Below are 13,921 nucleotides of genomic sequence, written 5' to 3' on the forward strand. Positions count from 1 at the left end.
ATTTGGTAGAACAGTTGCACTGATTTTGAAGGTAATGTAATCAAAGATGAAGTAGTAATGATTCACTGATAGAGCTGTAGGATAAAAAGTCCTGTCTTCTTTGAGGAAAAAACAGAAGTGGTTTGCTAACTTTCCCTGATAAGGTGGCTAAAAATTTTACCTTGAAGTTTTGGCTTAATTTGCTTCATTTGTTTTAGTAGTGGTAAAAAAGAAAATAAAAAAAGAAAATGCCCTGATATAAGGAAACAGCAGTGATAGAGGAAGGACAGAGTCAGCCATCTTTTCCAGCTTTTACAGGATTTGGGGTAGCACTGGGACGGAAAACTGCACCCAAATTTTATGGAACAAAATCAATTTAATGAAAAGTCTTCCTGAGAGATATGTATTTTTCCCAACACTTTTCTTCCATCTAGAGCATCATTCTGGTTTGGGGAATTAAACTTGTACCTTTTGATGCAGTGGGGGCTTGCAGGCCATCCTGCTCTTTGTTTGACTGGAGTAGAAACTCAACCAGCAGAGACCCTGCTTCAGTGGCATTGACTCTGCTCTGATGTTCTTCAAGTTGAGTCCTCAAAACAAGTGGTAGCTGCACAGCATAGTATGTAGGTTGAAGTTGGTCTGGGCATCTATATTACTGGAATAAATTTTAATGAAAAAGTGATGGTAAGAATGCTGTCCTTTGTGGCTTTGTGAGAAATAAGCAGTTCTTGGTAATTTTTTTTTTTACTTTTTACAATATGGATCTTGTCTATTTTTGTACACTTAATTATCTGCCTTGCATTCTCATTCCTTGTTTTATCATTAACTTTTTTGTCATTGACATATGATCATACCATTTGTCACAAATTTCTGCCATAATTTTTTTTGTCATACATCCTCATCTTTTCCCACCCCTTTTCCATGGTGGACAAGGGCATGGAGCTAGAGGTGGGTTATGATGTTCACTGCCACAGCCTAAGGCTGATAGCATCCCCACGGGGGATGACACTGCGCAGATGTCAGACGGCCATGGTGCAAGGAAGATCTCTCCAAACCTCTTCCTGTTCTCATAAAAATATAAGTCAGTGAGTAATTAGGGTATTTTGATGGGACTTCCCCACCACAAAACTAGAGGGGGTGATGAAGAGGGAAATGAAGGAGCAATACACCTAGATCTTGTCATGCGCTTTTTCTTTCCTCAGTGCTGGAAGTTGGAGTTACAGGAAGAAAAGCTGCTCTAAGAGATTTTTGATCAATATCTAGAAATTTATTTGACAGATGCAATTAAAACCAAAAATGAAGGTAGTAGATTCTGAAAAGAGTAGGACTGATTTAGTTTAATGAAGATATTTGACAAAATTATATAACATGCGGTACAAAAATAGCACTTCTATTCATCTCCATAGTAGAAGAACAAGGCAACTTACTGTGAAATTGAAAAAAATCCATTTTAAAGCTGATAAAAGAAAATATGTAGTTACACAGCATGCTGTTAGCCTGGGACTCCTCACAATTTCTATCACAGGCAGCTTTTGGCTGGGCTGACCATTACTTGTGGGAACATTGAGATAGCTGATAGTAAAATGCTGAAATAAACTTGGCACTTAAATGTGCATAGCCACACGCATGAATATTAAATCATATATTCTTGTCTTTCATGACATCCTTATAACAGAGGTAAGTGGTTTTGTTCTAATTAAATATAAAATAAATCAATAAAAGATACTACTCTTCAATGGAACTAGTCTGTCTTTGTGTGAGATGCTTGTAAAAATAGTTATTTTTCCATTCTGCTCCAATCTCAGGCCTCTTGCTTAAAATATATGTCCAAACAACATGACTCTAAAACTCATCTTTGGTGTTTAAGATGACAATAGTTATCTCTTGCAATGACTCTACAACTCTACAATAAGATCTAACTATTATATTAAAAAACTTTTCTCTACTATTTCCTTTTCTGTGAAGGAGGCATATTATGTTATACTTTTATTTCATGTTTCTAGACATCTATATTTAATTTTTTACTTAAGTAAAAAGTATATTTTGTATGTAAAATAGACTTAAACAAAATTTTTAGAGTGGAGGAAACAGAAAGCGGTAAATCTGCAATTACCTTGACTTTCCTGTGGTTAAAGGAGTCTGTAAGAGAGTGGCGAATTCATAACATTGCTAATTTCCACCGATTTCTGTTTTACACTTGTGTCTCTCTGCCATTCCCTTTTTATCTGAAGTGTCTGAGCAAGACTCACTGGCAACCATCTGCCATGGATTTTATTTTCATTGCACTGCACTAATAGCAAAGTCGTTTATCTCTAAGTGCCTTACTCAATTAAAAAAAATTATCTAGCAGTGATTGCATATAGGGTGGCTCTCTCTGCTGCTGAGAAGAGTTCATAGAAAGAACATGGGTTTCTTTCCCTCCAGTGTAATGAAATTAAAATGCATGTCCAGCTGACTCATGTCCCATGTGTGGTAGCTGTGTGTTTGTTGGCTGAGTGTGGGCCATAAGGACAAATGACTCTTCTGTCACCAGCTGGCAGTGGGACGAAACTTAAATGAGAGCCACAGCTGAGGTCCACACCTGGTGCTCACCAACACTCCTGCACATGCTGCTGAAGGTGCTGGGGCAGCAGCCTTGAGAGATTGCTGGGAGAGAAGGGCAAAAGATCACCTCCAGTTCATCTGTCTTCTGCTCAGCCTCTGGGTTTGGAGGATGCTGGAAATAATCCTCAGAGAATAAAAGACTTTTCCTTCCAACCTCTCAAGCACCATGCTGTAGGGAATAAATCAACAGCTAATTTGAAAAATATTCTCATCGGAAAAATGCTAAATTTGTCTATTGTACACTGTTACTTGCTGGCATTTAAACAAACTTGATACAAATGTGTTTCTCTGCCTCCTTGTTTTATTGGTGATGTTCTTTAATTATGCAGGTGGGTCTGATTTTTTGTCTATTTCTATAACTTCCTGTGATTCGGTGCGACCATTCCAGCTTATTTTATGTATACTATTATACAATATATACCTAGATAATTTATTTAATTCTGTCTACCTTAAAATGGAAATCAGTTCACAAGTATGCATAAAGAGCTTAATCTTCACAAAGGTGCACAGACAGTTAGCTCAGTAGAAAAGGGGACTGAGAGGCATTAAATAGACCAGAAGGCATCAGCAGCTTTCAAATGCATTTTGTCTTGCTAAGTATTTCCAGTAAAACAAACAAGAAAGAGTGCTCTCAGTAACAGAAGACCTTACTAGATGTTACCTTTTCCCACTCAGGACTTTTGACAGTCTCTCTCATCAGTTAAGAGCTGTGTCACTTTGTGATGCACATGCCTGACTTGCTCATTCCCACCAGCAGTGGAGTTTGCATGGGTGTTCCCTGCTCTGCTTCACTGAGCTTCAGCATTTCTAAAGGGTGCTTTGACTTGGACTGACAGACCTCTCCTGCAGCAAAGAAACAGATTAAGATGCACTAATAAGAACCGAACTCTTTAAAAGGTAGGGAACTGAACTCTTAAAGGTATGGTATTTTCTTAACAGCAAAGTGAAATTTCCTGGAACCCACCAATTACAATACTATTTGGAGATTATTTAAAATTTATTTTGATTTTATCACTTTGTTATTTATAGCTTAATGTGCAATGCTACGGCTATTCTCCCATGTCTGAAAAAATATGATCAATGGCCGTCAATGAGTTGGGTCTCAATCCTGAAGTAGTTACATATGAGTTTATAACTTTTATTCTTAAACTCATGTTAGATTTTAAGGGGTTTAATCTGAGGCATGATTAACTGCAGAGCGTGAGGTAAAGTACAATAAGTGTAAACACCCTATCTTTCCATATGTGTATGAGCATTTTTGTATTTCAGAGCCTTGGTGAACATAGGTAGTATACGCATTTTGAATAAAAAAATAAAAAAGGAAAAATACTTAAAACCAGAAAAGCATTAAGAAAGATAGTCTGGCTATGTCTGTAATGCACTTTTGTGGACCCAGTGTGACCCAGATGTGCTCTCTGCCTCGTCTCTGCCTGTAGTGGCAGGGGACATCCCTCAGAGCACTGCCCCTAGCAGAGAGCCACTAGCAAAATGCTGACCCTTCATCCTACCCTCTCTGCACACAGGGAGGATGGGGAGAGGTTTGGCCAGACGGACTTAGTGTACATTTTCCAGAGGGAGAAGTGGTGTGGACCACCCTAAATATCATTGTTATTTGCATCTCTTGTGACCTTTCAGAGTAAGACCCACTGCACACATGGCTGACCTTTCCATGGTCCAGCTGCTGCAGAGTTTGCAAAGAACGTGTTTAACTTTGCTATTTGCAACAGGAATTGTATATTTATTGTGCGGGGTAAGGTCTTGCAGAAAGACCAGAGGACCTAATCACCCAATATCCTCTAGACCCAGGATAGTCTTAATCTGTTTTTACTACTATGTCCCTTCAAGTAATGCAATGATGATATTTTAAAAATGATTGCTTTCATGTCCAGTTTGAGCCAAGACAGGTGTAAAGTTGTCCTGGACAGAACTATGGAGGAATCAAAAATTCCTGTTAAATGTACTGTGTCCACAGGTCATCTATGTGTTTGCTTGACTTGCTGTTGATCTTCTCCCCTTAGTTGCCTGGAGTGAAGACTGGGGCTGGACTGGTTTGAGGTGCTCTTCATCCCTTTTATGTTGATGGGTTAATACAAGATGGATCTAGCAGGGATCCTTGCTACCTGCATAGCTACAAATACTCTGTGTTCTATTCAGTGATGAAACTGGAAGCATTAGACAAGAGAAAACAAATCCTTGTAATAAAGGGACTCTGGAAATAAATATACTGTGAAAACATTTCTTACATAATTGTATTCTGAAGTCATGTGATTGGTGAGAGGAGCTGAATGAGGGAGAAGGGGAGTTTGGCTGATGGTGGTCACCTTTGGAATAATTTTTCTGAACAGGTGTTTACCCTATATTTTCACTTGGCCTTCCTGTGCAAAGCTGGTTAATGCACAATTTTGCTCTGTCTTAAAATCACATTGTTCTTTATTTCCATTGTTTCACTAAAGTGGCACAGCTCTGAAAGACCAAGTCTGATGTATGAATTAACCAAGCAACCCATGGCTTAAAATAAATAGTTTTAGAAGGAAATCAGGAAGAACTTACATTACATATGCTAATTATAATAGGTCACGGAATGTAAGACTAAAAGGCAATTTAGTACGGAATCTGTCTTGCCTAACTCTAGCTGTCAAAGCTAAATTAGGAACACACAGGGGAACTAGACTATCAAAGACAGTCATTTAGCGTCTTTCATATAAGGCGAGAGAAACAGACACCATCACAGAGCAAGCTTTTCAAAGATACTAAGATATGTATTTTAGATATATTTCACTGGCTATGGAAAATCTAGCTGATTAGCTTAGACTGCGTGATGAACATGCAAATTAGATGAGGCAAATCTTTGTCTTGGTACTGTAGCAAAGAAGATCATGAGATAAGGCAACAGCAAGTTATTAACAGCCATGGCTAACAGTAATGACATTCAAATAATTGAGATAACAATATTAAATAATGAAGAAATCACTCCTGAAGAATCACAGAAATGTGTCATTAACTTACCTGCTTACAGTGTCCCACATTCACAAAGTCTATGCTGTCCCTCTGCACAGAGATTGCCCTTCTTGTCTGGTCAATAGGATACAGGGACACTGGGTTGAGATGTGTGGAGATTAGGTTTTATAGACCTGTTTGTGGTGTCTAAATCAACACAGTTGTAGCTGAAACACATTTAATGTGAAAGAAGCAATCAGCATCAATAAAAAGATATGAGCTTTCCTTTGGAACTGAGGAACAGTCATTTAGCACTGACTGGAGGAAACATGAAAATGCTGTTGTAGAACCCAGGAAGTCATTCAAATATTTGCTGTTTTCCTGCTTTGTATTTCAGTTCTGAACTTAAGGTTGCTGCAAATGAGGCATGGTAGTCAAAACATATCACTGGCCATAACAGTAATTACTAGCTGCAGTGAAATTAGAAATGCTTGTTTAAAAACCTCTTCTCAACATTAACTCTAGTATTACATAGGCAAAATACTAATATTCTTGTTTCAGAATCTAATAGCTTGATTGAGTGAATATTTGTGATAGGAGTTATTTAAGAGCTACTAAAAAATGACACTTTGAAAATTCTGGTGTACCAGCAGGGTTGCCCAGCTCCTAGGAAACAACATCTCACTAGCACTAGTTCAGCAACAGGCTCTGTGCATCAAGAGGGAATGTTGCTGGTTACTTCTGCTTAGTGACTGGTCTTTCGGCTGAGAGTTGGAAACAGAATTAATGAGCTCATGGTGTTCCTTGCTGTCTTTGTACCTGAACAAACAGGATGTGCTTAGAGTATGAGAAAGTTGGTAATTCAATTACTTTAGTTTACGGCATGGGAAGGCTGAAAATCTTTGCTTTGAGAATCGGGAGGCTATTTAAAGCTATTTAAATGCTGTGCAGCTGGAGTATTAAACAGATATTGGAGAGTATTGAGGGGAAAAGACAGAAATGGCAGGAAATTCTTGTGGTGTGATTGTAACTTGCCTGTGGGTAAGAGGTATCATTGAATTAGCTGTGAACCATATGAACTTGGCACCGCACTGTGAATTTTGGCCTCTATCAAATTGCAGTGAGCGCCTGTGCATTTGGTGGCTATATTTTCATGTTCCCTCTAATCAGTTCTTGTATGTCAGTCATTTTGTAATCCTGTTAAAGGCTAAGCTTGAAGTGCAAGCTGTATGCAAATCCTGTGACATCGCTGACTTTCTATCTGTGCTAGAAAAAAATGACAAGTTCAACAAACGGGGTGACCCTGCCTACTGACAGCATTGCAGAGCCAGAAAACATTTCTGTAGGGACCATGAAAAGTGTGAGAAGCAGAAATAACTAGGAAAGAAAGTAACTGTATCCCCAGAATAAACACACAGTAGAAGTCAGAGTTTCCTCCAAATGTTAACCTGTGGCCATTCTAAAGTCCAGATTTGTGTCCATCCAGATGGCAACCCCAGCCACTGCTAAGAGAGTATCCTGGAGCGCATGAGAGGAACCTGCTGGGCAGCTCAGCATGCCATGGGCTGTTCTCCCACCTGCTCCTCTGCCAGTCTTTGAGGATTCTGGAGATGCACCTACTGTTCCGTCCAGAGCCATAGATGAGGAAAGAAGGGCTGACGACTTCCCTCCAACAACTAGGAGTGTTTCTCCCGAAATCAGAGGGATCTGTAGTATCTCAAAAAGGGAGGTGTACCGGCTTTCTTCAGTGGGATTTCTGGGCCTTCCATCCATTTGCTATAGTCCACTGAGAACGGTGGTCTTGAAGGTAACGTTGAACCCTGCAGCATTTCCCATATTTCTGCTGCTGAACACCCAGAAGTTGGGTTCTAGCCACTATGTGTTTCTAAAAATGGATGGCAGGCTGTCCTAGTTCCAGCCAAGGACAGGGTTAATTTTCCCAGTAGCTCTGGGAGGATAGTTTGGAGCCATGTGGGCATGGCAAATACATCCTGTCACCCCATACCATCTTACCTCATGTCTGGGGTGGGGGAAACGACTCACACTTCTGAGAGGAAGGGACACCATTTCCAGTCACTGGAAAATGTGGTGGATGTCGGGCCCTTCTACCATTGTTCATGGTCTCAGCTTGGTGAGCATTCTGCTTGTAAATTGCCCTCTCTTTGTACACTGCTGCTATTAGTATTGTTGCTGTTACTGTTCATTTTCTTATCTCATTGCTGTTTCCAGTAAATTGTTCTTAGCCCATAATCTCGGCCTTTTGTGTCTCCCACTGGAGGGGGACGGAAGGAATCAATCGACATCTGATTTGGGAGAGTCTCCTTGTAGGGGGGCACTGAACTAGGGAGTGCTGTTCCTAAACAACAACACAGCCCAAGATCACCCCTGCAAGTGGATGGGACTTGTGACTACTCAGTGGCAGACTTCCAGTACCTGCTCACTTCATCCCTTGCCTACTCTAATTCCCTGACAAATTCAGTGCTGGTAGGGAGTGCATATATGACGAGTTACCCAAAGGCGAGCCAGAGGTATAGTACATGTCATAGTAATGTAGCCAATATCAATACTTTACAGCACAGTGAGTCTTCTATTATTTGAAGCTAGGATAAAGAAGTCAAATTAAAATCAAGATTAGTGGTCCACTAATCTGAAAATAATTTGCCTAATGTGTGAATTTCACTTAAAAACATGAAATTGTTTTCTGTTACTTTCCTTGAAAGAAAGTCATCATGAATTTTATAGTACTAGTTTAAAAGCAAGTTTCATATTACTCATGGATAAGACTTCTTGAGCCAATAACACTTTATTCCTCCTCATTTGATTCTGTTCTTCTGGAGAATTGTTTCAGATATACTTGGCTTTGAGATAACCCAAATGTGGGATTTTGTGCATCCAAGAAGTTTGCTCCCTTCTGGTCTCGCTCTTGATAGATTAATTCTTTTTCACACACACAAAATAATATAATGTTATTGTTGTAATTTAGAGAACAGTAAACCAGTTCCACGTGCATGTATTTCCCCAGACTCTCACAGCAACTGAAAGGAGGTGACATTTTTGTCAGCTGCCTGCTTTGTGCAAAAAGAACACAAAGAAAAGAAGCAGAAATGTCAAGTTTAGGTAAATGTGGAGGCTTCACAGGTTATATAGTTTGGAATATTCTCTACCAAGAGAACTTTCCTTCAGTGGCTCAGAGATACCTAAGCTTTTCTGCAATTTAAAGACCTTGTATATTTTTGTAGTATGTTGTGGTTGATGAAGCCATATTTTGTGATGAACATCTGTGGTTTTTATTGTAAGCATTTCCCTCTAGCACTGTATGATTATGACTGACTGTACCCCCATAAGAGTTCACTGCGAAGTCTGATCCTGTGGAGAAGCCTCAAATCAGGGAGGAACATCTGTTGAGCAGGATTAAACCTTCTCTTCCACCTGTGAAGAGGCCACACAGCGTGCTTCAGCCACAATCGTGCACACAGAACAGAAGATGGGGCTGATGCTTCTATCACAGGTAATTTTGTGCCCCAGTGGCTTTGCACTGTCAGACAATTTTTCTGGGATAGGTTTCACAGGAGTCCATACCTGAGCTAGTCGTAGGGACGTGCTTCACAGTCAGCAGAACCACGAAGGGCATGTAACTCGTCTCGGACAAATGCTTCTGTTCACCAGCTATCACAGAAATCTAGATGACCAGTTCAGATGTAGACACCAGCTAATGACATGGCTGGGGTTTTCTGCTGAATTTCACTGTAGGTATGCTTCTCTTCTCCTCTATTGCTCAGCTTCTGCATTTTGGAACCTGCAAGTGTCCCCATCAGGAAACAGGGCCAGCAGAGTCAATTTACATGGCCTTGTTGCTGCAAGTTGTTCCACAGAGCACAAGCATCCTATGGCCCCAAAAACATGGTGCCCTCAACTCGTGTGTTGATCTGCTCACAAATTTGTGATGCTTATCACTAATTTTCTCAAGGTACATTTAACCATGTTCTTCCCATATTTAGGGTTTCTTGTCTCAATGGTGAATAGATGTTATAATTTGTCACAGAAATTTTTGTGAAGGAGGATTTTTTTAAGGTTTATGTCCAGGCTCAGTACAGATGGAAGCGTATCTGATCTGCTTGTCTGGCTGATTTGCTGAAACATATTTCACCACTAATCTGGAAAAGGCAAGGCTTTTCTTTTGAAAAATTGGCATGCAGAGGCAAATCTGGTCCCAGCACTGCAGATGCATAAAGCACTTCAGCAGAGGGATAAATGTGGTTCTTCTGCACAGACTGTGCTGCCTCTCTCTGCAAAACACAATCGTTCTCTCAGAGGATCTCTGCAGGAAAGACAGTGGTGCTGATCCTGGGGGATAGTTTGCAGCTTTTCACTGTCACCTTTGCAACTGATCCAATGCATGAACTCAAAGCCTGCAAGAAGGAGAACTCTGAAACCACTTTTTGCATTTAATGAAGGGCAATTTGGAGACTTCAGAAAGTCATATTCTTATCAGTCAAGAGTCAGAAGAAACATCTGCTATCAGTGCCTTTCTTTTGTACAAGATGGCGTTTTGAGGTTGTTTTGTGCCTCTAAAAATGTCTGTGAAATGTCTCCATTTACATGGAGAGTGGAGAGAGAAATTTTGTCTGCACGCATTAAGGTGAGATATAACCACGCAGTGGTATTTTAGATTCCCTCTAAACAAAGGGCTGAACAGTAGAGGACAAGGCCTAGGATAGGAAGAGCATTGTTTTCACATGTCCTTCTCTTAAAATTATTCAGGATAGTGGAACAAATACTTTTCTAACGCTGGGCTGGGAATAAATGACCATTATTTTGTCCTTATGCTATTATGACAGAGGCCTGATGATTCTTCAAATGAACTCTTGCAGCTGAGGATGCACTAATAAAAATGTCCTGATTATCCTGCTTTACTGGACTTTCTAGAGTAGAAAACTGGGAATAGCTTAGTTTTTTCTGTTTTCCATAAAAAAACCTGGAAATAAATTAATCTCGCTTAGAATGAGCATTGGAATCAAATCAATGAATAAAATATTGCTGTTCCCACATGGTCATGTAACTCAACATAATTGTATTTCAATAGTCAACACATAAATATAAGAGCATTGAAAGAAAATTATATGCATAAGGGAAATTGAGGGAATTCTGTTTTATGACAAGATCTGCATGAGTGAGAAGGAATATGTACAAACTATGACTGGATGTGACAGCACTGCCTATCACTTTGGTCAGAGTTTCATGAGCTGTCAGACCAGGAGAAACCATCCAGTATGAAAATCATCTCACTTAGATAGAAGTTCGATGTCCCATATCAATGTGAATTGCCCAGCTCACACTTTAGAAACAGTGGAAGGAAACAGGTGTTGCTGGTAAACAATTTCTCTGCCCTGTTTTTAGGATTGAACACAGTACCCTCTGAAGGTGCTTATTTTTTTTAAGGAAAGCACCTCAGCCTGAGGTGCTGATTTGAGCTGTAAATGAATTACATTTAGATCCCTACCTCAGGGCAGTTGAATCTCACTACTAAACTAATGGGAGACTCATATGAAATTACATTTTTGAGCTAAAGCATTTTATGGAAAAAAACAACAAAACTTGTGTTTAAAACGAACAGTCATGAAGGATCTGCTGCATTTTCTAGTAAATCAATACAGCTGATATTTGTGTTTAGACTGTTTTTAAAGCCCTTTGCTTTATTTATAGCTTGAATTAGTCTATCTTTAACTTTTAGCTGATAGATCTCATTAAACCCTGGCCTGCTCCAGTAAGCTACTGCATAGCTTTGTTCCCATGCAGTGTATGTGGAGATTTATCTCTTTTTAATTCACTTGTCTCAGTATCAGGTGTCTAGTCTGAATAAATCATTTACTTTCCCCTCGTGGCCCATGGAGACAGATAATGATTTATCCAGGTTGTTTGGGACATTTGTTTTCTGCTGGAGGAAAAGCATCCTGGGGTGATGACACTTTCCTTCAGTTACACAAGAGGCCTGGAAGAGGTGACTTACACTAGGTGACACTAGATCAGCTAAGATCAGGTGGAATAAATTCTTCTCTGAGATGTGCTCATGACATTCCTAACCTTGGTTTCAACAAATTAAGCACACTAAGCTGCTGGGAACAGACTTTAAATATTTTCCTAAATGATTTTTCCCTTTCCTTCCCTCTCTTCTATAATCTGTTATTCTCAATTGAATTCTTCAGAGTTTCTCAACGCTCCTCTCAATGAGTGGACAGATGTGGATGAGTGACCAGAAAGTGGACACTCTTGGCTCAAAGGAACCTACTGTCCTGCTCCTACTTGGGTTTCCCATTTGAATTTGTAAGGATTATGACAGCACAGTGCTTTGGACAATGCCCAGTCACTCATGCCTCAGTATGATTGATTTTCTCCCATGAACCTCGAAACCTTTCTAAATAACCACATCCCAAAACATGGTTCTCCATCCTGTGCACATGGCTTACATTCTTTGAAATGATATATGTTTTTAGGGGCTAAGATAAGCTGATTTATTTTTAAATTCCAGATCTCAAGACACATAAGGCAGACTCTAGAAGGGTTATACCTAATCTGTAAAATTTGACCTTAGCTGAAATTACAGTGATGTGGCTCAGAGGAGACAGTATTTTGTAAACCATACGTTCTCCACTCATGGAATCACAGTGTAGCCACAGAAATTAGTCATAAATTAACTGTTTGAATACCTGACAATCTGTGATGTAGAGGAATCCTGCAGGAATTCTGCCTCATGCTCACACATCCCTCATACATGCAGTGGCAGGTCTTTGGAAGGAGACCTAAATTTTCTGTGCACATAAATGTCAGTTTGGCTGGAATCTGTTCTCAGCTGAACCAGCCTGAAACTAAAGGAACATCACTGACTGTGCAGCTGTCACTCTAGGTTTACACACTTGTAACTCAGCCTGTTCTGAAATCTCAGTCAGTCTGTATCTTCATGGACTGAGTATATAACTTACTAAAAGTTTGTCTGCAAGAGAGAAAATAAGACAAAGGACACACAGAAAAATTTCTCCATTTCACAGATATCCTCAGAATCTTAGGAAAATGTGAGGTGCTTTTAAAGAAAGGATACAGAGACTAATTTGGTGTACTTTATCCCAGATTGTCATACTGAAGATGCATGGATAATATTGGGGAATGCCTATGTACAGACAGATGTAACCTTGTGGCTCTTCAACTCCAGGCCAGAAGTTACTTGCTCACTGCTGTTGCTTGTGCTCAAAACACCAGGTCTTCCCAGGTATTTTTATTTTCTGGAATGGAGTATAAAATTAGCCCATGGTGAGAGGAAAAGATTGGAATATTTTAACCCCATAAATTTTTAAGGAGGTCTCAAGTACTCCAGTGTCACAGGTACAAGCATTCCCATGGAAATATATAGCCAACATCAGTCCTTAAAACTAAACTGGGTTATGCTTGAAGTATATAAATACTGTGGGCACCTGCTCCCATTTCTATTCCATACTATACAAGTGCTCCCAGAAATGTTTTCTCTTTATGTCCTGTTTTTATTTTATTTACTAAAGTCTTCTGATTATAATAAAGAAATATCTTAACATAATTCAACATGGTAATTAAAAGACTTGCTTTATACAAAATAATTGCCCTACATTTTTTCTTCTGGTTTATTTATTCACCTTCCCTCCACTTCTTCCCACACATGGGTCTTTTACTCAGCTTTTTTTCTCCCTGAGGAGTTAGAGATGAAATCATCATCATTAAACATTTAATTTTATTCCATATCCCTCACAGCTTCAGATTTACTCCTCTGAGAATGTGTTTTATTTTAGCTATAATGGTTTGATGGTGGTTACCAGAGGCTACCTTTAATAAAGATGACTGAAGGATTTTCTAGAGAATAATTTTCTTTTGGAAATACGCCAAAGAACAGATCTTTACCAAGAATGTATCAAAAGCTGAATAAATTGCAACAGGAAAAAACTGCAACAATAAAACGGCCATGGTAGTACCAAAAATGTTTTATGCTGGCTACGCAGAAGTACAGATTTTTGGTTTTATTTATTTTCATTTCAGTTTGCTGTATGCTTAAATGTAGCATGAAATACATATTTCCTTCTATGCAATGTTATATATTTTCAAATTATCACAGTAAAATGATCTTAAATCAAAATAGCTTATAACAACTGTATAAATTCTTGCACAGTGCATCCAAACAACATGAGATTGGCTCCTTTTGGAGCTGGTGCAGCAAAACACCACCCAAGCTCCAGCACGCTTTCAGGCACCTCAACCAGCTTCCCTGGAGCTTCCTGTGCCATGGGGATGGCTTAGCTCACACCTGAGCAATGGCCTCTCTGATTACCTTTTTTGCTCTCATTCCTTTTCACATTTCTACCTTTTCCCCCCAGCCTTTCTCTTT

The 13,921-nt window shown here is 39.4% G+C and overlaps 1 long non-coding RNA gene across 1 annotated transcript in view; it reads right to left on the reverse strand.

The window, feature by feature from the left end:
- Positions 1 to 13,915, reverse strand: part of LOC108446477 — a 15,636-nt gene extending 1,721 nt beyond the window's left edge. Inside the window, exons 1-2 of the long non-coding RNA XR_001861670.1 lie at positions 5,590 to 13,915; positions 1 to 3,426 (exon numbers count right to left, since the gene is read on the reverse strand). The exon at positions 1 to 3,426 is cut by the window's left edge and continues 1,721 nt beyond it. This is a non-coding gene — a long non-coding RNA (uncharacterized LOC108446477). The remainder of the gene's footprint in view (positions 3,427 to 5,589) is intronic.
- Positions 13,916 to 13,921: the final 6 nt, after the last annotated feature.

This window comes from Corvus brachyrhynchos, unplaced genomic scaffold (assembly GCF_000691975.1).
Source record: "Corvus brachyrhynchos isolate BGI_N302 unplaced genomic scaffold, ASM69197v1 scaffold32, whole genome shotgun sequence".
NCBI classification, from domain to species: domain Eukaryota; kingdom Metazoa; phylum Chordata; class Aves; order Passeriformes; family Corvidae; genus Corvus; species Corvus brachyrhynchos.